Consider the following 26,368-nt stretch of genomic DNA (forward strand, 5'->3'; position numbering starts at 1 on the left):
GCTTTGTCATAAATTATTTGCCTATATATGTGTGGGTTTATTTCTGGTCTCTCAGTTGTGTTTCATTGGTCTCTGTGTGTTTTTTTTTCTGCCAATACCATACTGTTTTGATTACTACAGCTTTGTAGTATAGTTTGAAATTGGGGAGTGTGACAACTCTGGCTTTGTTCTTTTTTCTCGAGATTGCTTTGGCTATTTGGGATCTTTTGTGGGTTTGTACAAATATGAGGATTTTTTTTCTCTATTTCTGTGAAAGATGCATTGAATTGCATCGAATCTGTAGATTGTTTAAGGTAATATGCCCATTTTAACAATGTTAATTCTTCCAATCTGTGAACATGGAATATCTTTCCATTTCTTTGTGTCTTCTTCAATTTCTTTTAATAATGTCTTTTAGTTTTCAGTGTACAGGTCCTTTACTTCTTTTGTTAAGTTTATTTCTAGGTATTTTATTCTTTTTGACAACATGGATGGATTTTGCAGGTATTATGGTAAGTAACATAAATCTGATGGAAAAGAACAAAAACAATGATTTCACTCATATGTGGAATATAAAACAAAAAAGTAACAAATGAACTAAAAAAAATAACCAAAAACAAATTCAGAGACACAGACAACGGAATGATGGTTACCATTGGGTAAGGGGGGTGGGAGAGGGAGAACCGGGTAAAGGGGGACAAATAAAGGGGGACAAAAAAATAGACTAGGTAGTGAGCACACAATAGAGTAGACATTGAATTATAATTTTGTATACCTGAAATTTATATAATGTTATTAACCAATGTTTCCTAATAAATTTAATTTTTAAAAAATTTAGGAGATACATGAAAAGAAAAAGGAAAGCATGAAAAATCATTCATGTCCTGTCACCCAGAAGTTATGTCTATTAATATTTGCATGTATGTATAGCATAACAAGTTGAATTCAAATTCAAGTTTCGTATTCCGTTTTTTTTTCACTTGATTGTCTATTGTGAGCATGTTCTCAGGTCATTAAATATTTTTTGATTTATAGTGAGCTGCAATTGCCTGCTTCTTAGGACTGAGCCACCAGCAGCAAAGAAATGAATTTAGTGCCTCCTAAAAGAAAGTGGTTACCTCTACTACCAAACCTGCTTTTCTTTTATTGTACCCATAACTACTTTTCCTAATAAGCAGTGCCAGCTGGTGTCAAATCTCAGCTGAATGACATTATATTTTGTTTTGCTTTTTAAAAAATCTATGGGCCTAATTGCAATTTATAAATATTTTAGTATATGTGCTGCCGAAGCAAGCACAACAACTTATAAATAAGTACAAACGTTCATACAAATGTTTCAAGCTAGTTCTCTCTCGGAGGTTGCATCAGTAATAAAATGAATGGAATTCATTTTACTTAGTTGAGTCAACATTTATCATTTGAGCAAGTGGATATTCCCAAGACAAGAAGTTATTGATAAGGAAGAAGGGATCTGGTAATCAGCATCTGGCTTCCCAAAGCTATGGCCAAATTATTCTTGATTTGCCGACAAGTCAAATATAAAATTTCTATTGAAGTAAACACCAGCCTAAGGAATATGTTACTTTCTGTTGTGCTTAAAGAGGACCCAGCTGATTTTCTCAACCATTTTTAATACTGTGAATGGAATCTTAAAAAACAAAAACAAAACAAACCAAAAACAAAACAAAACAAAACAAAAACTGCTTTCTTTCAAAGCCAAAAACCTACACATATTTTGGGCATTTGTGCAAAAAAAAAAAAAAAAATTTTTTTTTAACTACTGTATGTAATTAAAACACCACTGGTCATCTTATTTTCAACTTCCTGTGTGATTATATGTTCCTATAAAATGTATTTTATTAATTTACTTACCTGTTCAGATTATGTACTGACAAGCCATATCAGTTCCAGTTTTTTGTGATTTTCAGAAGACAGAGCTATGTCTTTCTTATAAATCAGTATATGTCTGCAACAGCTTCCAGAATTTTATTCAGGAGTGCATGTGAAGCCATTTTTACAGATGTCTTTCACATTGTCAGCACAGCTATTCAGTAGGGAATGAAATTCCTCTTGCTTATTTATATAGTGGCAATAGCTAATAAAAACAGCAGTTAGAAATTAATATGTCTAAAATTCATGCCTATACATTAAAGCAGGAAATGGGAGGCATCTTAGGAAAAGATAAAAAAAAGGTAAAAAACTATTTTTTAAGAGTGTAAAGGAAAATATTTTGTTCTTTTAGGTGAGGATAACGACAGCTTTTGAAGTTTAAAATCAGTCTTTGTTAATGAGCCATTCAGGATCAGGCAAACAGGCTTGGGATGTTGGGGTATCCACCTGATGTGAGAGACCTAATAAATAATATTTAAATGATATAATTGTATCCTATAGTCAAGGGTACCAAAGATATTGGCAAAATTCAACTGGCTACTATTATAAAGAAATGTAAAGATGGACTATGGAATCAAGCGATACCATTTTTTGCCTGCATGATCTTCAGCAAGATACGTAAACTCTCTCTGTGCCTCACTTTCCTCCTCTGCAAACAGAGATAGTGGTACCTATCTCATAATTGTAAGGAAGTAGGTTAAAAAATGCATATAAAGTGCTTAACTGACACATGTTAAATGCTCAACAAATGGTAGGCCAGCATGATTAAGTTATTATTATGACCTAGTAAGGAAGATCAAGGGAGCAGAGAATAAGTTGAAGGATGAGGCAGCATTGTGACACTGTGTCTTAAAAAGTTCCTACTACCCTAGAATTTTCTACTAGATACCTAGCTCTGGTCGTATTTCTCTCTAGATGTCAGCAGTCATCATAAAAATCACTTACAAAGATTCAAAGAAGAGACTCATAAAGGACCGGAAAAGTGGAGACATGAGCAGTTAAGAGGAGGGCCGGAGCTGGGAGGTGAGTCTGCACAAGATCATCTTCTAGTTGGGAGAGTGCTGCACACCTCTCTCTCCCAGGTACGAGCAGAAGAGGAAATAGCCCTTCTATCAGTGTGGAGTAGTCAAATGATCATTAAATCTAGGGATATATGCTGAGGTTAAGGACCATTAAACATTCAAATGGCTATTGGATGTTTTAAAAAAGACCTACCTCCCTCATCTTCTCATTGACGACTTTCCTGACCACCCTTTTTAGTGAGCATCTCACCCAAGCTTCCTATCCCTTTACCTTGCTTTATTTTCCTTTCAGTAATTAGCATACTGCATATTCTATATTACTAAATTATCATGTTCATTAATTTTCCTTTCCAGTAGATGTGAGATCATGAGAGCAGGTTATTTTATTTTTGTGGTTATTTTCACAGCTGTTTCTGTAGAGCCTACCTAGCACAGTGCTCAATAAATTTTATAGCAAGTGTTCAATAAATATTTATTGAAAGAGAAAGGAAAGGATAAACTCATTTATCTAAAGGTGTTTGTAGTGTGGTGAGCAGATGAGTTCAGAAAGCATTTCTGAAGAGTCTGTTCAGATTTTGCATAAGGAATAAAGTAGCATTAACAACCTGATTTAAAAATTTCTAGACTTTTTTAAACTGTGGAAACAATAAACACATAACATTAGAATCATATGCATGATGCGTAAGCTTGTATGACTTCATTAAAGCAGAATTTGGGCCTGGCAAAGTTTCTCAAATTCTGAAATTCAACAGTTGTTATTCAAAGAGGGGGTTGGGATGAAGGGAAAAAACTCCAGAGACCGAAGTCCAAAACAAGAGTGGCTAATAATAGCTACCATGTAGTGAGTGTCTACTATATTCCAAGGACAATACAGCTTTTATACAAAACCCTTTCAAGGTAGATATTATTAAGCCCTTTTTCCAGATGGGAAGATCAGGGCCTCGTTCTTACTAATTTCAGATTGCCTTAGGGTATAAGCTTCAACCTGTTCCCTCTGGAACTGTGTGGGAGATCTGTTATTTTGAAAAGATGCAAGTTAACTCTCAATGAGCCTTGTCTTATAACTGAAACGTTTGCAACCCCCGCTCTAAGCAGGTGTGCTGAGTTGCAGTTACCCTGAGATGTTTGTGCCCAAACCGAAGATCTCTATCAAGGCAACGAGTAAAATATGAATATGAGAAGAAGCAGTGATGGCCTTCTCCTTCTTTTTTAAACAAACCAGAATTTCTACATCAGAGCAAATGTTGTATGTTTTGCAGAAGTCCCCTGGGAGTTCGCGCACTTGACTCAAAGACGCTGCTCTCACTCAAATCATGTTTCAAACTCTCTTCTGGATTTGCCCTCAGAGCATGAGGCACATTCTTTTAAAACTTCTACAGTGCTAGCAAATATTTGCCTTTTGGGTAGATCTGATTTTGAGAAACAGCCCTTGGGAGCTACATCCAGCAAATAAGGTGGGTGACCAAGCCAGATTATATTTTGGGTCCAAAACAAGTTGTGAATAGAATGCAGTGATACTGGTTTTCTTTTGTAGCTTATTAAACTGCGTCTGAAAGATGTTGTAAAATGGTTCTAGAAGTGCTTTGACTAATGTCTGCAATGTTGAAAAAGTGCACCAACTACCAAGGAGGATGGTCATTTGACTACATTAGCTGTGCTTTGACAGATAAAAAAAAAATTCTATCTTAATTTTAGAATCGCAGCTTGAATGATTACTTTGAGTGCTATCTTCTGTAACAAGACCCTACACGGTTATGAATTATGGCTCTGCAATAAAATGAACAAGTATGTAAATGTTTGCTAGATAAATACAGTTACACAGGGCAAACAAACCGGGATAAAAATGGCAGATGAGAATCCTGAGAACCTAACAGTCACTGAAACAAAAAGCAATATGTTATGTTACATTAAAACAGTTAAAGAGAAAATAGATAATGAGAATAACAGCAGGAGAAATTATGTTTTTATGTTTATGGCTATAAGAAGGAATCTAGAAGATGTTTGAACTGATATTCTTATCTGGTTAGGGAAGCTATTGTTTATAATGAATTAAAATACAAAAGGAGGAAATCATTTATGTGATTTCTGGTCGGTGGCATTTCTAAGATGTTTTAATGTTTAGAATTTAAAAGAGTATTTTATATTAATGTATTTTACACGGATGTATTACACATCAGAATTAAGCTTTCTCTTATCAAATGCTAACATTTTATAATCCCCATCACAAAATGTCTCAATCAGAAGGAATGCATGCTTCGGTTTAATATAGTTGTTCATCACCCAGTGAGGAACTGGGTAATAACTACTGTGTAATTAATGTCCTGAGTTTGAAACTCAAAGCTTTCAACAAGGTTTTAGTACATGTTTTCCATCTTCAGAACCCCTTGAAATATTTTATTAGGTGGCATATCACAAATGAGGGCATGTGTAAACATTGAAAGCTACCCACTAAATCTAAATCATTTCAGTTAATAAGCTAATAGTAAGAACGGAGGAATCTTACTAATACAGGGTAAAAATAATTTAGGAAATGATATGGCAGTGTTTTGGAAACATCGATATGGCAATATTTCCAAGATTTACTATTTATTGCAAGTACCATTGTCTTTACGAGTTCTATCTGGTATAAAGGGCAGAGCATCTTTACAATGAGCAAAAATACCGCTTATGCATGAGTTCAGGGTACACAAGGTTGTCCTGTTATTTTAAAATCCTCAATAAGAGAGGTCATTGTTCTTAGGAGACTGTTAAAGAGAAAATAAATTGTTCTTCTGCAGTATCAGAGGACATTTCAAATGAAGGTGTTTTTGAGACCTTTATGGAATTGTTTTTGCCCAGGAATCTCAGAGGAGGGGCATTCAGGAGAGAGAAGTGGACCCTTGTCCTGTTGTCGGGCTGCCCCTCCCTCCCCACAGTGGCCCAGCTCTCCATAGTCAGAAGACAGTGGTATGAAGAGCCAAGAGAGATGGACGGGGTGAATCTTTGTTTTGCTTTTCTTAGGTTTTAGAATTTTGTTTTACCAGCTGAGGTCTCGCTGGCTGTGAAATATACTTAAAAATGTTTACTACATAGGGCTATTGTGAAGATTAGATGAGAGAAGCAATCTGCTGTTCGGCAAATGATTCTTGAGTGACTGTTTAGTGCCTGAGATGCCCCAGTGAGCAAGGCCAGGCCTTGGGCTTTGAGGGCCTCTCAACTGGATATTACGGGGCTGTTTGGTGAGCGCTCTGGTGGTGTTAGCTTAAGGGTCTGTGGGAGTTCAAGGGAAGGCATATAACACCATTTGTGGTGGAGAAAGGTGGTAGTCATGGAAGGCTCCCCAGAGTATGGCTTCTTACAAGGGTCTGGTTCCTGGTAAGGGTCTAGGACCTCCACACCTGAAGTTTCCTTCCTTCCCACATTCTGAATTCCTCAGGATTTTCCCTCACCTCTGTTCCAAGACTGGACTATGTAGTATCAGAACTGACACACCAGGATGTTTGTGTGTGTATGTGTGTGTGTGTGTGTGTGTCTGTAAGCATGTAGTGTGTACACGTATTTTAAGTCATTTACTTCTTCTCCTTACCACTAATCCTGTCTGTTAAAAGAATGAGGATAAGGGGGAAGACAGGGGAGGAAAGGAAAGAGGGAGAGAGAGAGAGATGAAAAGAAGAAAGTTAGATAACTAGCTGTCCTCAAATCCCTCCTACCCCATCCCAAAAAAATCCCCTCTGAGAATAAATTATATGTAAAAATTAGAGGTGTATAAGAAGCAATAAGAAAAACGGTTTCTCACCTTCAAGAGCAGGAAGAAACACAAAGCCTGACTATATGAGAACATCCAAAACTATACATACAGAGAGAGAGCAAGTCCATCAGAAGACTAATGGTGGTCAGACGAGAAGCCAAGAGAGAAAGGGGAGTCTTGCAGCCAGACCTGGTAATGCTCTTTCCAGAACCATCTTGGATGAGGTGGGAATGCCTGTAGACACACTCATCTGTCCTGACTCTGGAGTATGTAGGCCCCTTTGTGGGGAAACTGTTCAAGGCCTGAGGCCCTGAACTTATTATAAACTGTGCTTGTGGTGTCTCTTGCTTTGTTTCCAAAAGGGGTTGCTGTCCATGCAGGCAGCTGTCCTTACCCAACTCCTCTGCTTTCTCAAGGAACACTGGGACACTGAGAGAACCACTGGATCTCTAGCTGGACATACAACCAATTTTGAAGTCTTTGCCACTCCAAATCTTTTAGAAGCTCTTTCATCCTGAATTTTCTGAAGCATATCTGAAGTCGATCTTCATCTCTGCATTAAATCGTCAATCAAAGCAGTGTCCCAGGATAGCACACGGTGTATTAATTGCTCTCTCACATCCTCCCCTACGTGCTCCCTGGAATTGCTTTAAGTTGATCGTTTCGTGAGATAAAATCGGCCTACATTGAGAGAAAATGTAAGGAACTACCTCACAAGACTTGTTGCTGGCTGTGTTTAGTTTAAGGTTGGCGTTTTACTTCTATTGTAATGTCCTCTCTATGATAATTCAGGTGCCAAGTTCCTCTTTATTCTTAGCACCTTGGGAAGCCAGGAAGACCTCGCCATCCTGAGCAGTACACTCCCTTTCATCCAGCGGGCACTCAGTTTTCTATGTGGTAGTGTTTGCTGGTTCATACTGGTTGCTGATAAGCTTAGAATCATATCAATCTCATCCCTTGGTTTTAGCTTAATTTTTATTTTTACTTCTTTTGGCCTCATCTTTTTATTTATTTTTAAAAATTTTGTTTTATCTTGCTAAGATGTATGCATTTTTATTAGCTGCCCTAAATCTTTTGATGTCCTGCTTATCTAATAATATCATGATGGTGATCTGGCTTTCCATGGAGAATTTTCTAGAAGACAATAATGTGCTTGTCAGAGGATTCAAGGATTTCCCCTTGGCAGATGGAGTTCTTACTGCACATTAACCAACTGACACTTGGGCTCATGTAAGAGTCTCTTATGAGCTTAGTAATTGTGTGTCCATCTCTGAGAATGTTCATCTTGCACCGTTTTTTTCCTGCTACCACTACACACCAGACACATTAATCCTCTTTCACGCCTTTAAACATGGCATGCTCTCTTCCACATCAGGGTCTTTGCATATACTGTTGCCTCTGCTCGGAATGTCCTTCCTCCTACTCTCCCCAGGCACCTCTTTCTCATTATTAGAGTGGTTGTGACCCATTAGAATGATCAGGAGAGTTCATATTGATGCCCAAATTAAACTAGAATCTCTGGGAGGTGAGGCCTAGGTATTGGTACTTTTAAAAGCTTCTTAGATCATTTTAATTTTTAGCTGGGGCTAAGAGTCACAGCTTTAGGTCATAGCTTAAATGTCAGTTGCTCAAAGAGGTCCTCCTTGACCACCTCTAGGATGTAGAGTTTGTCTTGCTCTCTAGCTCAGCTTCTTCTCTGATTTCTTTGTAATAATTACTACAATTTATAATTATTGTATTATATTTGAATGTTTTTGTTTGTCTCCCCCACACTAGGATGTAGGTGCTGTGAGGTCAGGGTCTGTCTTGGTCTTTGCACTTATCTTCAGTGCACAGTCAGGCACAGCATTTAAGAGTCTGCCAGTGATAAGGATGGCCTGTGAATGATGCATACTGGTCTGATCTCTCGGAAATCATCCAAGGCTCCCTGCAATATTGTGAGAGAATCCATGTCAAGGTTCAGTGGCTATTTTAACTGACAAGATGGTTACATACACTTTCCTTTGACCTGACTCCTGTGTCCCAGGATTCTTCATGTGAGAGCTTAACTCACAGTGTCTCTTCTATGTCCGTGTCTTTCTCCTTCACTTGATTTTGATCGTTATGAGTAAGAGATTTCATCTCATTCATCTTTGCGTCCCCATCCCACCCCAACACCCAGCGCTGGATCTTGCACATAGTAGGGGCTCTATAAGTGTTTATTGACTTGGAATTGACTTAATCCTTATGGCACATAGGTATTTTGACCAAGATTTCACCCTGGACAGTAGGATTTATGATTATTCAGGGATTTGAGATGTAGGGTAATGTGACCACATCATGAAAGTTTAATTTGTTGGTTTAGGCAATTTAGCCATAAACTACATGCAGATGGTCTCTCCACCTGAATAGCACTGGAGGAGAAAACAAATAAATTTGTGTTTAGAGGCAAATAATGAAACTTTGAAGAGTTTGAAAACAACTCAGTCACATCCCTCACAACACATGTGCTGGTCCATAAAAGGGTGAATGCACGGCAGAGCTGCTTGAGCTCTCACGATGGCTGGGTCTGTTTTTTCCAAATTATTATTTGGTAGTTGTTAATAAAACAAAGCAAAACAAACTACTCACCTGCTTGTTTCTCTCCACAGTTAGTATGTTCATTGAGCTGACTTGTAACTTCTAGGGTGCTTTTTTCGAAGTTTAAATTAACCAAATGGATGGACTTTCCTACCTCCCTTTTTCTGCTTTATTTCACTTCCTTAAGGAGTCATTTTGGTTTTTCTCTCTTCCTTTCCTCAGATTTATGTAGGTGATTTGCTGATGGGAAATGAAGGATGGGGAGGAGAAGTTGTCCCAGGAGGGTTGATATATTAAACACAAATCCAGCCATGCAGCAAAGACCTTATCTGCCTCTTATCTGGGGAAGTTTTCAAATTGTCAGAGAAATGCACGTGCACGTGTGTGCGTGTGTGTGTGTGTGCGCGCGCGCACACACACACACACACACAGCCCTAAACGCACACAAATGAAACCCCTACTTCAGAGAAGCCAGCGACAGGAAATTGACTTATGCACAGGAACTTGCTAACCTCTTTTGTCACATTTGAATGGTTCCTGCTGCCTCAGTCACCACGTACACTCACCCCAACCATCTTGGGTTGGAATCTCCACCAGAACAACTCTTATATATTTTTAATCCTTCCTATGTGAATCAGTTATATTCTTGGGGAGGAAGGAAAGGTTGATCTTAGAAGGAAATCATAACAGAGAAAGGGCTTGGCTGCTTTTGTTTGTACTCACCTACATTGAACAGCTCTGACTTCCGGAGTCAGTCATTTTGTCAAGAAATGTCTTCAGCATTCTACAACAGGTAAGACTTTTGCTTCTTTAAAAATATTCCTTCAGTGTCAAAAGAAATCTTTCCAATTTTATTTAGCTTTTACTCTAGGCTAAACATAATAATTACCCTGTTCTACCTGTCATAAAGTATGGAACCAAATTATGAGAGAAAGGGGAGTTGTTCTGATATCCAACTACCCCCCGCCCAAGTCCTAACAAGATGCATATAGTTTTTGAAACATTAAATGTTATAATAGTTGGCTTTTGGTTTTCCAGATATTCTCCTAGAGAATTCATAGACTTGTGATTGACTATCACTGAGCTCAAATATTTGGGTAGTTTAGTATGGTGTCAGCTGGGTACTAGACTTATTAAAATGATCACTTTGTAAATTATATATAAATGTCTAATCACTATGTTATACATCTGAAACAAATATAATATCGTATGTCAACTGTAATTGAAAAAAATTGGGTAGTTTAAATATCACCCTACATTTGATTAAATAAATCTAAAGATCCCCTAAGTTGTGCAAATGTGAGTTATCTTTTTTTTAATTCAGAAAAGAAACAACCAAAATCCAAATGATGTAGATTTAGACCTGAAATTCTTAGCTTGTTTTACCTATTGCCAATTAAGTCCTCCTTCTAAAAGTGGTATATGATAAGTATATATTTTTTAATTAAATTTAGTTTTTGAGGTGGTTTGATTTGGAGACATGCTATGAGATACCAGTCAGTAGCCCGGGTTGTAACTAAATACAGTTTAAGAAATCACTAGTTTTCGGTGCTTTACTAAATCAAAGCTGTCATTGAAATATTGAAGTAAGCAACAAGTAGTTGATAATCAGTTATTAATTCTGAGCTGGTGCTGTGGATGGTAAAAAAGAAATATAAAGAATTCTTTATATTCTTTATATTTGAAGGACCTTATTATCTAGTAGTCGTGGTAAGAAGTAAAATTTAGGAAGCAGTGCAAGACGAGAATTAAGTGATGAATGGGACAGCATAGGCTGTAAGGGTAATAGGAGGTCCAAGCAGGGGATATGAGGGTAAGCTGGAATAGTCTGGAAGACATGGGCCTTGGAAAGATATGACATTCGAGTAGAAGAAGAAGGTTAATTCACACTGGGAGAACTGTGTGGGCAAAGGCACAAAGGTGAGACTGACTAGCAGTTGACCAGCTCACCTGAGGAGACTGTCCCAAGAAAAGAAAGTCTGTTTTACACACTGACAGGAAAATTAGAGTGTAGACAGGTTATAGAGGACCTTGAGGGGCTGCTGAAGAGAATAGACTCCATTCAATAGTTTTCTAGTCTTCTCATGCCATTAGGTTCCTCTTTCTCAGCTTTCACAGCTCTGACAAAATTCAGTGTGAGAGGGAGCCTGGAGATGCTTGTCTCTCATCTTTGGGGTTGCTTTATGCATCTCCACAGCTTTATCCTTCACTTATCTTGTATTGTTTTCCCTTAGTATACCATTTATGTAGAGAAAAGGTCATATGGCTTGAGATACCTGTAAGACTTCTATTTCTGGTTACTACATTTTAAGGAGTCCCTTCAATCATCCAATATTAAAGTGGGAGATGAGCTGGTTGGCCAATTACAAGCAAGTCTCTATTCTTCAAATGCCAGTGCAGAAGTTCCATGAAATATGTGTTACTTCCTTTGCATGTCTGAATGAGATGTTATCGATATGCTGCTGCTCTTTTCCTAATGATTGAGAGCACTTTTGTTTCCTGGACTACGAGATATCAATGTCCACATAATAACGAAATTACAGTATGATAGATAAAAACTCAGACTTTGGCACCAGATTGCCTTGTGTTGAAGCCTGGTGTTATTGCTTCTCAGCTCCAAGAATTTGAACACATTACTTGACTTCTTCAATTTTCAGATTAAAAAAAATTGTAAAATAGTTCTAATAATAACTGAAAATACCTATTTCAGAGGGTTGTTATAGGGATAAAATGAAATTAAGATATAGTGCCTGGCATAAAATAAACTCTCCTTTTATGATTCTTATTAAGGACTTGGCTAGGGATACTAGAATGATATGGTCCCTGGCCTGTGAATGAGATATCTGTAAAGTAAATGGGGCTGATGGGAAGAGGCTTGGAATTAATATTTTTTGAGCACTAAGTATAGAATAGGTACATGGTTGAATGTTTTATAGCAATAACGCATATGAAAAGAAAAAACAGATTAGAAATTGGTATTTTAAGCCTTTCCATATCAGATTCTCAGACAGGTCTCTGAATGACTGCCAGGTTATTTTGGGCATCTGTGGCTGATATTGCTTTCTGAATGCTTTGGATGGAATTACAGTAGTGCTTGGAAATAGAGTCAGAGAGGGTGACTCTTCTTCCTTGGCCAGCTTAAATCAAATATTTAATTTGATTATATTTGAATTTTAGTATTAGTAAGGCATAGCTAAAATTTATTTCTATTCAGAAGTTGGGACCATTTTGATAATGAGTGCCTAAAGTGCTTATTTGGGTTGGTTCTAGATGTTTGGATCTGGGTGAAAGCCAAGATTAAAAAGCATCCTTCTTTCCTGTTCCATTCTTCAGATTAGAGATTCTTTTGGGTTAGTAACCCCCCTTAAAAAAATGCAAACATGGCTTATATGTTCATTATACAAGGAGTTCTCAATTATTCATGCAGAGTACTTTGGTCAAATTGTAATATGGTTTTCCTTCTAGAGCCCTACTGTTAATATAAGAGAGGAAAGTTTGGGGTTTTGTGTATGGAAAAGTGTGGACACAAGTCAGGATGGGTGCCCAAATGGAGCATGTTGGGAGGCACCATGGCAGTACTGGGCCCTAGGGTGGGCAGTGAAAGATGGAAAGGGTGAATAGAGGGAGGTAGAAGGGTGCCAGAAACAAAGGCTCCCCCTAGTTCTTTAGTCATTTGACTCTAGCAGCTGCTTGAATGTCCTGAGGAACTTCTTGACACCTTGCATAAGAAAATGTCATTCTGTTCTTCAGATGTGGAAAGATGTACATAGATGGGTTGATTTGTCTGGTTGTGGCCCAGAATCATTGTTCTTAAAGCTGGCTGGACTTGAGAACTTTTAAAGACTAGCAATATGTATCACAGCTCAACCCTAGAGTAAGGTCCATGTGATAATAAATATAAATATAAATATAAACCCTTCCCCCCCAGGTGACTTGGAGACAGTTGTTCTCCAGGTGAGCATTTGGGGGTCATTAATCCAGAACTCTCCTACCAGGGCCCCAAGCACTGAGATGGTAAGTTGAGTTAGTGCGTAGACGAGGCAAAATGATTTTCCTTCTTTTGTGATTAATATGGTCACACAAATGTATTTTCCTATTGTTTTGAATTTATTTCTTTGGAGAATTACTGGGAGTGAGATGACTGAGTCAAAGGTTTGAGCATATTTAGTTTGTGTCAACCATATTTACATTTGAACACGTATGTATGATGAACAGGTTAAAAATTCTATAATGTTATCTATCTATCTATCTATCTATCTATCTATCTATCTATCTATCTATCTATCTATCTATCTATCTAGGCTTTTCATTATTACTCAGGGAGAGCCCAAAGAAAGGAATTTGATTTCAGTGAAGTAAGTGCCAAGTCACTCTCCCATTTCTCTTTTTTAGTAAAATAGAATACTAATGAATTGCTTTGAGAAGAAAATTTCAAAGCATTACGGAATGCTCAATTTCTTCTTAGACCATTAGTGGAAGCCTTCTTATCTCTACATTTAGTTTCTTGTAAAACCGAAGTCAGCAGTGACCTCTTCCCCATTTCGTAGAAAAGAAAACCCAGGAAGAGAGTGGTTAAGTAACATTCAATACATTTCTCATCACATTTGCCATGAGAACTATGTACAGTCATCTATTCAGTCATTGTTTGAGTAAATAAATAATCAAGTTTTTATAGGTGACCCCATGGAAAAAAGCTAGTAAAATGAATGCATGAAGAGAGTATTGCCTAAATTGGGGGAGGGTGGACAGAATTAACTGACCCAGATAAACCTTCTGCTCTTTTATTTGCATTGCTTTATTCATTATATATTTGCAAAATCTGCCAGCATAAAAGCATAGTTTGTGACACAGATGGGAATAAAGTGAATTTTTCAATGGCTTCAATGAAAAAAAAAAGATGTGCTCTGCAAAATATCAAGTGAGATATCTGTAGTGGTGTGTAGGAGCCTCCCTGTACTTGCTTGCAAAGCTGATTAAACATTTACAGAAATTTTGCAAGCCGGTTCTTAAACACATCCACCATTAAAATTGAATTATAGAAGTCACAGTTAAATAAGTTATATTGAAAATAAAGGTAATAAGTCACTCAAAACTAATTACTTCCTAATTATTTACTACATTTCACTATTATCTATGCTCTTGAAGTTATTTACTCCAATTTATCCATAGGATAAAAGTATTATGTAATGGTGTGCTACTGAGCATATCTTTCCAACTTTGCATTCAGTGAGTGATGTAATGTTGGTAGCTTGAAACTAGCCATGATGGGTGTGTTTACACCATGGACATTGGCGAACACTATAAATCAGTCTCCTCACATTTTTTTTTTTTTGAGAAGAGTGTATTAAACATTACCAGCATACCACCAGGGAATTCTGTAAAATACAACTATGTGTTAACAGCCATTAAAATACTCATACACTGTGATCCATTAATTCATCTCCAGGAATTTATTCTAAATAATAATAATTATTTATTCTAAATAATCCAAAATAGGAGAAAATAACATGCACTGTATTATCATTTATAACAGCAAAATATGAGAATTACCTACATAAGCAATAGTGATTCTGGCAGCATTAATTCCATGGAATATTTTATAGTGATTAAAGATCATATTTATGATAATTATGAAAATATATTTAATATGGTGTTAAGTAAGAAAATCAGGGTTAAAAATTTCACTTACATTCTAGTTTCATTATGAATGAGGACTAAATGTAAAGATAAAAAATGGTGTATTAGAATGGTAAAATTGTAGAATTTTGTTAAATCTATAGAAACAAACTAAAAACAGGAGGCTGTACTTATGATATTCCTTAAAAGAATATCATTTGTTCCACAAAATTCCTTTCTACGGTTAAACAGGCATTTGGACCAAGTGAAGGTAGTTGCGAAAGGGGAACTACAAGTGGGTAGCACAGAGAGAAATGGTCACAGGGAGAGTCTAGGGCCCACCAACATTTTATTTCAAACCACTAGGAGGTAGAAATTAAGAATAAACTTGAGTAGAATATGCTGTGCTTTGTCCAGAAAACATTTAAGGCCTTATTGTATGATAACATTACATTAGAGTAGGAAAGAAGATCTAATTTTTGATGAAATATAGTACTTAAATATAGATCTTCAGCATTCAAAATAATAATAACAATTAGACATATGCCATGACAACAGTATGTCACAAACTAAACTTATTGAAAGTAAATGACATTGCAGTAGTGGAAGCCATGGTACTGACATTATTTACTTCACCTGGCTTTGGAAGAATTTTAGTGATAGTAACAAGCTCTCAAATAGACTTTAATATCTTGGATTCTTCCAGTTTTACACTGAAGATGATCTTTTTACTTTAAAAAGGTTTTCACATTCCCTGTCATCAGCATCACTAGTATCTTGACACATGGCCAAGAATAAATCAATAACCTTTCTTAGCATTGGAGTGCAATTGTGAGTCTGTTAGATGTGCAAAGATCTGACACCTGAAGTAAAACCTCCTTCCACAAGCACTTGTGATTATCCTATTCCCCATTTTAACAGGATTTTTCATGGACTGATTAGCTTATACCCAGAGCAGTGTTTCCTAATCACTTTTTTGGTCACAAACTCCTTTGAGAATCTGATGAGAACCTAAAACCTCCTTTTTGAGAAAAAGCACATATACAGGAACATGTACATTTGCCATATAATTTTAGGGGATTTAGGGATCCTCTAAAACCTATCCATAGACTCCCAGTAGTCCAGAACTCTCATAGTAATAACTCCTGCTGCAGAGGCTGAGGAGGCCTTGCAGAGGTTGAGAAAGTTTTGCTGGTATTGAATTTAGAAAGTTATTGCTGGTATTGAATTTAGCTGCTAAAGAGAAATGCTGACTCTTCAATTGATGGCTAAAATGAGGACAAAATGGCAGATGTGTGTATAGTTTTATAGCATTGGATCCTTAAGTTGAGTAAACATGTGGGGATAAAGTTTGTTTTTTGTTTTTTGTTTTTTTTTTCAGAGAATATGTGACTAATATTTTAAGTTCTTGATTCTGAATTCTCTTATATGATGCCAAGGTCTGTTCCCCTTTGGGAAAGCCATCTCTCGAGATCCTACTTCAGTGTCTTATTTACTATTATGTGGTACCTGGATAGCACAAGAAATGCAGGCTGTAAATACTGATCTGGCCACCTCCAGAGGGTCATGAGTGGTGTAGGGCCAATTGATGCTCCTAATTGAGTACGATACCCAGCTAGGCTGCTTTTAGAGGCAAACGGCTTTAGCCGTTTAGAGGCAAACGGCTTTAGCCGGTGTGTCATATGCTTGCTCCTGATTGTAAAATGTATGTTTTCCTATGTGAAGCTGAACATCGTTTGGGCCCCGAAGACTTCGGAAATGATCGTTTTCTTGTGCAACCTTTAGACCGTGGAAGGCCTAAAGTTAGCCATTTTCCGTTAGTAGATACTTGACTTGCAATTTGGGGAACTGGGTGTTTTCGGTGAAAGCTCATGCCTTGTTAATTTCCTGTCCACTTGGACAATGATAGGGGCTCAGGCGGGCTATGATTTACCCCAAACCCATCTGTTTAAATTAGCCAGCTCTGTTGAAATTGATAAGACCATGTTATGTCATTGTGATAGAGTAGAGAGATACAGGTTGGGGAGGGGAAATGTATCCCATCTTCGACCATCCAGAGAAAAAGTATGTGCAATTGCTTAAATAAATTGTGAAATATAATTCAGGCTTCTCTTGGTCTGGCATAATAAGAATTATAAATCTTTTTTTTGAGGCAGAAAAGCAAAATCTATAACAAATATATGCAATAATTAGTGCACTTCAACTTCCACAACCATTTTAGTTGTTGTATACCCATGACCCAGGTCTCCTGACAATTTCAATTCAATGTATCCAATGCATTTTTCAATGTATTCAATGTGTTTTAATCTAATACATTCAATGCATTTTAATAATAATAATACTGTATCATAGAATCCTCAGTTACAGCCTACAAAACAGAAATGTACACTAAAGGCTGGTAGCAAATTCTCTACCGCTCTTGTCTCCTGGACATGGGTTCTCCTGCTTTGTCGTTACACTGAGTGACCTAGTTGCTGATGCAGAGAACTGACTGGCAGATCTCTTTCTTGATGCTCTTTATTTCTTTCACAGGATCCTTTCTTCTGGGCAGGATCCCTACTTTTACTCTGCTTTCCCCATTGTTGTTTCGGTTGTTAACCTTCCTGAGCACTTCTAAATACACATATCTCATCGTGAACCTTTTTCTCATTTGCTACAAAAAATTCTGCCTGTTTTTGTTCCAATTGTGAGCTAAAAATGATCTCAGCCATGATTTAGAAATGTAAGAATGCCTGTGATTATTCTTTTTTAACAAGGAAAAGGAAAGCCATGCATTTTGATTAAAAGTTAAATGATGTAAAACTACTGCCATCAACTACAAAAGCCCTTAAAGGGTCTAGAAATCCATTTGGTGTTTATGTATATATTTTTTTGTATAAAACCTGATTTTCTTCAAGCCCCAATATGTTTGGGTAGTAACTTGCTGAAATTTGTGTTGATAGTCACTGTCTCTTTCTTCCTGGGGTTGTGATAAGGGAGTAACAAGGGGGGTTTTGGACATATATACAGGAAATAGGAGGAGAAAAGGCAGAGAAACCTTATGAATTGCTAGTACCACAATTTCTTACATCTGCTAAAATAATATTGTCACTACATTTCTACAGACAGAATACCTGGTAATATCTGCAATAATCTTGACTATAAAAATATAATAATAAAACATATACAGTGTAGCAAATGTGTCATATGCCATTTAACTTAAATATACATGTACATATTTTATTTACAATTAAGTTTGTATGTATTAAAAATGCCAACATCCTAATGATTTCCCTCCAAAATGTGTGAAATCTGTAGAAAGAAACTTAAAGTAGGCATTGCTTCCTAATATAATAGAAATACAGCGGATGCTTAAAAGGATCTCTTCGTTAATGAAGGACAACTATGGTATCTTTTCTGAGCCCTATAGCTGTCTTTTCTTTCTTTTCACCCTCTACATCTCAGGAAAAGCAATTTCAAAATGTAGATTGTGACAATGTTTCTATTAAATTCTAGAGCCATGAAAATACATGGACAATTTTTGCATGGCAGCAGAGAAGTTCTACGTAAAACTTGGATCAAAAGTTCAAAACCCAAACCAATAATTTTGGATTTCCCCAAGGGCTACCCATTTGACATGTCATCCAGGAAAGACCCAAACACATATACAGAAGGAAAAATAATAGGGGCTAGACTCTTGTGATTTTCAGCTTTAAAAACTAGATTGTGCAATTGGATTCATGAAAAAAAAAAGATCACCAGCATTTTCAGCCCAAGTTCTTGTTTGCTTTTTGTTTTTCAACCTGTGACTAATTAATCTTATAAAGTTACGTTATCTTAAAGCGTCTTCTAACTTACCAGCCCTTTCTTTAAGGGCTGAAATGATCAGACTTTTTAAAGTTTCCTACATTCATTCACACTATTTGGAATTTAAATGTTAATGCTTCTTCCTTTATATATTTGGTTATGACTGGTTTTATTTTGCAACAAATACGTAGCTCATTATTTTATCTACCAATTATACTTTTTGTTTCTTTGCCAGTTTTGAGAGTGCTTAACAATTTTTTAAATACTGTGTCTTTAACAAAGTAATCACTAGGGTAACGTGAAGGGTAAATAACAAAACAAATTTAGTTACCTTTACAGTCTTCTAGAGCCATGAAAATACATGGACAAAAGACTTATCAGAATCTTTAAATTTATTATCAAGTTCTTTTATCAAGACTAAAGACTTATCAGAATCTTTAAATTTATTATCAAGTTCTTTCTTTTCCTATAGAATACTAGCCAAAATACAATTTATAAACAGTACCACAAGCCAGTCAGAAAAAAAGAGTTGAATGATCCTTTGTTCTCATCATTTAATAGGTTCTGTTCTAAATTATTATTTTGAATTGTTTTAGACGGTTTTAAGAAATCTCTTTTCAGAAAAACAGCAAGTAACTGAGCATTATGAATAAATAGCCTTATAACGTTCATAGTCTTTGACCCCTTCTAATAATTATCCTTTGTGTGTGTGTTTTCTTACCTTTGTATCTTCAGCGCCAAATACAGTATCTGCATAATGTAACGATTCAATATTTTTTCGATTACCTACATTGGGAAAAGATTTCACTCAATCTAAATATCTAGAATTATGGCATTGAGTAAAAGTAATTATGATATAGTTTTACAATAGAATATTATACATCTTTAAAAAATAACATGTCAATATTTATTGACATGAAATGACATTTATAACAAATTAAGATCAAGTTACAAAATATGATATAATTTTATAAAAATAAATTTTAAAATGTTTCCAGAATATATCCTACACTGTAATATTGAGAGTGATGTATATGAGTTATGAGATTTGACTGTTTTTTTTATCCATTTGTATTTTCAAAACTTTCTTCAAAGGCTGTGTACTAAAATCTTAGGACAAAACGGTGAATTTTTATAAAATTATAAAGTAAGGACAGTTTTTCTAAGAATAACAACAAAAACAAAAAACCATTAAGGAAAAGATTAAAGTTAAATAAAAATGGAAATTTTCTCTATTTTATGCCATAAACTGTAATTTTAGTTTTAAGGCTATGTTGAAAAAGGACAGTCTTTGTCTTTCAGAGATACATATTGAATTGTTTACAGAATGTATGAGATTTTCTTTAACATAATCAAGAGTTGGAAAGAAGTAAGATAGAGAATTGAGTGGAGAGAGAAAAAGCAAGATTAGGCATGAGCTGATAATTGTTGAAGCTGGGTGATGAACAAATGGATTATATGTATGTATGTATTATCTCTACTTTTCATGTATGTTTTAAAGTTTACATCATGTAAATTTTTTTAAATTAAATTTATTGGGGTGTAACATCAGTTAATAATATTATATAAATTTCAGGTATACGACTTTAATAATATGACATTCGTATACTCTGTTGTGTGCTCACCACCCAAAGCCTAGTTTGCGTCTGTCACCATATATTTGATCCCCTTTACCCTCTTTGTCTTTCCTTCACCCCCCTCCTCCTCTAGTAACCACCATTCTGTTGTCTGTATCTATGAGTTTGTTTGGTTATTTTTGCTTGTTCATTTGTTGCTTTTTGTTTTATATCTCACATATGAGTGAATAAGAATTATTCTTAAGAAAACAATGAGGTGTTTTATTATAAAAATGAAGTTTTTCAACACAATGATTTTCTTTTATAATAGAGAAACCTAAAAACTACCTACAATGTCCAACAGAAAGGTATAATTAAATAAATTATATTTCGTCTTATTGAATATTTATTAAAATGTTTTTAAAGAATGTTTAATGACAAATGAAAAAAGTCAGAATGTAAAATTATATATTTTTCTTTAAAAGGTCTATACATTTTTTATACATGAATTTAGAATATAAAGGTAGATAAACCAATATGTTAAAAGTTATTTAAAAAACTAGATTGTGCAATTATACTCATGAAAAAAATCACATATTGTGAAAAGATTACATATGATTTAAAAATGATTTTCATATTTTCTGTAATTAGCATACATTATTTTTATAATAAAAAGTTCAGTTTATAGTGTGAAGTTAATAATCAAACTAGTAAAATGATTTGATATTTTGACCCAATGAAGGAAACCTAATGCTTTGAAAGCCCTACACCTATAATTAAAATTTATCCTTTAAGATTTAGAGGATCTTTTAGATTTAGAGGGACCTCAGGTTTTTTTTTTTATCTTGAAACTTGATAAGGCATAGAAAATCACTTTTAATGAGAGATGTTGGAGTTATTAAATAGGTATGTGAGTGGTTTATGTTTTTAAAATAAAAAGAATTAGCTTTAGCTACTAACAGAATTTCAGTAAAATATAAAATATTTAAGTGATGAATGTAGATGATTATTTTTTTAAATTTTAATATGTTAAAAGTGTATTCATTTTGATATAAAGAAGAAAATTTATCTTCTAGCCTTTCATGGCCATTTTTCTACACAGTAATATCAATTACCTAAAAGTTTATTAGTTTCAAATGCCAAATATTCACTGGAGTATTTTTTAATTAGTCAAAATTTGATTAGTTTAATGAAGGAGGCAGTTTTCCTTTTAAACATAAATGAAATCTTGCATTGGATTTCTTTAATATTCTCAATTACATTTTTTGTTTGTTTTTGTGCGTGCTTCTCTCTGGCTTTGGTTTAACAATATTTCATGATCATGTCAGACAGCTATTGCTCGTGAGAGAGGCATCATATCAGTTAGCAATACCTGACTAACAGTAACTTAAAAACTCCAGATTCATTTTTCCCACATAAGAAGAAATCTGGAGGTCTGCATTTCTGTCACTGTTTCAGTGGCTCAGACTGTGATTCTCATCTTTCATCATGATTGCGAGATGGTTGCTACAGCTTAGAGCTTTGTGCCTTGTAGAGAGGTATAGAGTTGGGTGGAGGTGGAAGGGAGGCTGTCTTAGCAGTAGCTGTAGCTTTTTCTAGGAAAACAAGAGTTTCCCAGACACCTCCAAAACAGTTATCGGCTTTAGTGTCATTGTTAGAACTGGGTTACATGGCCACCCCAACTGTGAGGAAGGTGAGGACGCAGGAAATAGAATTGTTATAATTGCGTTAGATCCAAGGCATGTAGTAGGAGTGGGGTAGAGGTGGGTGATGGGGTGAGGGTAGATCTGGTGGTGCTGATATCATCCCTGAGGGGAAGAATATTATTGGTGGGGAGGCGGGGGGAGGCAGATGAAAAGCTTACTCTTTTTATGTATAAAGCACCAATATACATATAATACATAGATATTTAGTATATCTATCGTATTAAAATTTCATGGGTAGATGTTTAGGAAAAAAGTGTCTAAAAATGCTCTTAAGGGTGTGATACTGAAGAAAAGGTTGAGAAATAGTGGCCTAGACCAAGCATGATCATTTTCCTGAGGCTTTGCACACTATCTTAACAACAAAATTGGATTTTATTACTAATGACAAAAAGAAGCACAAATATTCAGTAGAAAACTAACAATGTTTGCCTCAGATAATGTCATAAATTAAGTTAATGAACAACTTATACTATATTGTAATTGGTGGTTTTCTCTCATTGGGCTGTGAACTACTTAAGAGTAGGAACAATATCCTATTCATTTTTGTATATTAGTACACTAAGCTCTCAATATATATATTTTGTAAATTGAATGGAACAAACATTATACCTAACATATGTTTACAGCTTGGCCAATTACCCTCAAATATCAAGTAGAATATATTACCCTACTCAAAACCCTCCAGTAACTTCCAATTCCTTATAGACACGAGGTCTAGCTTCTCATTCTCATTTCCTACCATTTTCTCAACTATAGTCTGGGATCCAGGCACACTGATCTACTCTGTCCCTAAACACATCTTTGATGTCAGTCATCTGTGCTTTTGCATATGCAGTTCCCTCTAGTGTCCTGTTACCGTGTTATGGTTCAAATTCCTTACCCCTCAAGGCTCTATTCGAGGTCACTTCCTTTGGGAGTTCTTAAGTGGTTACACTTGCCTAGAAGACCTTTTCCTTCCTCTCCAACCTTTTCAAATCCTTCCTTTCACAGCCCAATTTAAGTCCTGCTTTCTCTACAAGTTCTTTATAAGGCTCCCAGCCCATGTGCATCTCTATCCTTTTTAAATTTTATTGTGCTCTGGTCTGTTTCATTCTTTAGTGTATCTAATTAAGTAATTAGATGTACTTAATGTCTTTACTTGTTAATTGTCTGACTCAAGCATTTTTATCTTGTCTCTACAACAGGCTAAATTCCAAGAGAGCAGGGAATCTTTCACAATGTCCAGTGTAAGCTCTGTGCATCTAGGAAGCAATTAATAAAAGCTGGTTTAATAATAGTTAAAATCGATAAATATCAATAGATAAAATAAAAGCCAATAAGTAGTTGGAAGTTCCATTTTCTTTGCAGTTCTAAAACCCAGTGTGTTTTGTTATTGTATATTTTAACAGAGATATATCCTGCATCATGGGGATTCGCTCATAAGAAAAAAATCAATAGGCTTAACTTAAGAGCTGAAAGCTGTCAGCTAGCTTTGTTCTCCCTTCCAGTTCCTGATCCTCTCTGCATGAGGGAGTTGAAGGCTAGGAGGTTTATCGTAAAGCTCAGGGCTTTGAAGTCAACCAAGGACAAGTTATTTAATTTCTTGGGCCTCAGTCATCACTTTTGTAAAATGGGAATTCTATTCTCTATCATGTCGGATTGCTGTGAGAATAAAATGTGGTCATATAAGAAAACTCCTACTTCAAGATCTGGCAACCCATAGGCACTCAATAAATGGTGCTGTGGGCGGCTTGACTTATCAGCCTGATGTTTTGGGAGCAATATGCCTTTGCTTTACTGAATGTCCCTCCCTTGAAGAGAGGAGGTCATTTATGTGTACTAGTTTAAAAGGTATTTCTATCTGAGGAGTTGAAATAAGAGTAGTATCTACATTTCATAGCATTTCAAGAGCTGGAATGAAACCCTCTTGTTTTATGGACAATGAAAGCCATGCCCAGAGAAGGTGACTAGTTTGCTCCTGGTTCCAAGGCCAGTAGCAGAAATGAAATTGAACCAAGATACCCTGACTCCTGATTAGGGCTTTTTTTGCCCCCTTGTCTAGGGTTGCCAGATCTAGCAAATAAAACCAGAATACCAGTTAAATTTTGAATTTCAGATAAGTAAATAAGTTTCTAGCATAAATATATTCCATGGTCATTAGTTAAAAAAACAAAAAACAAACAGCTGTTTGAAGAACAAATTAGAAAAAGATGTGCAGAGACTATCTGATACACAGTTATGCTTATTGGCAAGCTGTTTTTATAAACATTGAGAACCTGCCTATACAAGGGAAAAATGGCACTTTAGGAAAGTGAAGCTATTGATTTTTTAAAAATTGTTTTGTTATTAAAATTTTGAACACATCTAAAAGTCCCCATATGCCTATCACTGAAATTCAGCAATTGTCAAGATATTACCATATTTGCTTTGTCTATTTTTTCCCCTTACTGAAGTGCTTTCAAGTAAATCCCAGACATCATGTTACTTTACCCATATATGCTATGTATCTCTAAAATCGAGAATATCTTCTTACCCTGCGATGCTGCCATTATCCCACCTAATAAAATTAGTAGTAATCCTTTGAAATCTTCTGATACCCAATCCATACTCACATTTCTCTGATTATCTCAAAAATACCTTTTTTACAATTGGTTTATTTAAATCAGTATCTGAAGTCCATTTGTAAATATGGTTTTTATGTCTCAAGTATCTTTAATGTTATTTTTAATGGCAAAAATGAAGTAATGAAGAAAGACATTGGTTGATATCTTAGGATAGTTTTATTAGGTTCATAGCAAGCTGTTTGATTGTTCTTATATAGACGATACAAAAACCAAAAGAGATTTTGAAAACAGTGATGTCATAAATGATTGTTTATGAGACAGTCAATTATAGTAGTTCTATTGTTTTGTTTAAACTAGATGAAAAAGAAAGAAAATGGAGAGAGATGTCATTTTGTTTTTTTGAGTTGTTTTTTTTATGCTGAAGCTGCTTCACATATAAAATAAGGATAATAATATAATAATCATTACTCCCCAGATTGTGAAGTTCAAATGAAAAGCTGTCTGAGAAAGCTGTGCTTAGCTGGATAACAGTGTTTCTCCAATCTGGCTGTGCTTCTGAGTCATCCCAGTGCTTTAAAAATAGTTTCTCTGATTCTTACCAGACCTACTGAATAAGAATATCCCTATGGAAAACTCAGGAAAACATTTTAAACAACCTCTCAGTGTAATTCTGATGACGATCAAATTGGGGATCACCAACTTCACCCCCCCTGGACTAATTATACTTCCCAGGGCTAATGATGCTTCACAGCGCTGTGGGATGGGTAACAAATGCAGTGAATAAACACCAAATGCTTCCTTAATACCTTAGCCATGATCAGTATTATGAACCCAGGTGATCCTCATCCATCTGTTAGACACTTGGCCTTGGGATGAATTAGAATTCCTTAGCTTACTTCGTCTCATGGACACCATGTGGTGTAGTGTCTGGCACATAGAATGCAGTACACATTGGAAGAATGAACACATGAATGATATTACTGAGAATTCCGATCAATGGCACTTCATATTATCAATCTACAGACAATACAGGATACTGGTAGGCCACCAGTGCTATTTTAACTTAGGAGGGGTTCAGACTTAGATGGGAATGGCCCAGAGAATGGGATTAATGCCCAATAGAATATATCTTCCAATGTCTCATCTCTCTTTGAATACAGTTTTGTTTTATGTGAAACTTCCTTTTCCTCTTCCAGTCAAAACTAGCTTTGAGGAAAGAATAAGACTGGAAACACACTCATATGATTGTGGGAATGGTAAAAAGGGCTTTACCTTCCAAGGATATTTGCATTTAAACAAAGCCCTAAGCCTCTGGAGAAAGGGCTATTCCAATGGTGGGAGAGATGTTTAGTAGGGAGGGGATATCCCATCACCCTTGATGTCACCTCATGTAGGCAGGTACCTTCTTGTAAGACTATTGCCTGCCAGGGACATGCTGGGTGCCTGCTGTGTCAGCTAGCTGGAAACCCTGAGGGTCAGATTTTCTTGCATGGATACTTAATAAGGATGGGAGCTACTGCTAATGGATTGGGGAGCTACTTCCTTTGCCGTCTCTCCACAGAGAGGGTTTCCTTGAATTGGGCCTCTTGATTATCCAGATCAAGAATTGTGCTGTGGGGATCTCATTCGATGCTTCTGAACTATAGTCCTTCCTCAAAAGGAGGAGACCAGAACACTCAGTTCTATGCATGAGTAGCAGTCATGGCTCATACTTGAGAAGACTCTGGAAATTCAGCCAGGAATTCAGCCAATATCATTACAGGGAGAAGACTAGATAACAGAATTTCATGTGATAGAGAAAAGAAGCCCTTTATTGTCATTATGTGCTCAGTGATGCAAAAAGGAGGGGACATAGTTTATCCACTGATAGTTGACTCTGGGACAGTGAGGTTTTCTGAGACCTTATTTTAGAAAAATAGCAAGTGTGGATCTCATTCTTCTAGTTCCTGAACTCGCTGCATTCTCTCTCTCTCTCTCTCTCTCT

The 26,368-nt window shown here is 35.9% G+C and overlaps 1 protein-coding gene across 2 annotated transcripts in view; it reads left to right on the forward strand.

The window, feature by feature from the left end:
* Positions 1–4,076: 4,076 nt before the first annotated feature.
* The window catches only part of RHOH (ras homolog family member H), a 42,443-nt gene continuing 20,151 nt past the window's right edge, over positions 4,077–26,368 (forward strand). Inside the window, exon 1 of one of the 2 annotated variants that reach the window (XM_011362762.2) lies at positions 4,077–4,345. The gene's annotated coding sequence lies outside the window, so the exon portion shown is untranslated. Of the gene's footprint in view, positions 4,346–9,662; positions 9,971–26,368 lie in introns of those variants that run through there. The other variant, XM_011362761.2, reaches the window with a different exon arrangement.

This window comes from Pteropus vampyrus, unplaced genomic scaffold, assembly GCF_000151845.1.
Source record: "Pteropus vampyrus isolate Shadow unplaced genomic scaffold, Pvam_2.0 Scaffold79, whole genome shotgun sequence".
Lineage (NCBI taxonomy): Eukaryota > Metazoa > Chordata > Mammalia > Chiroptera > Pteropodidae > Pteropus > Pteropus vampyrus.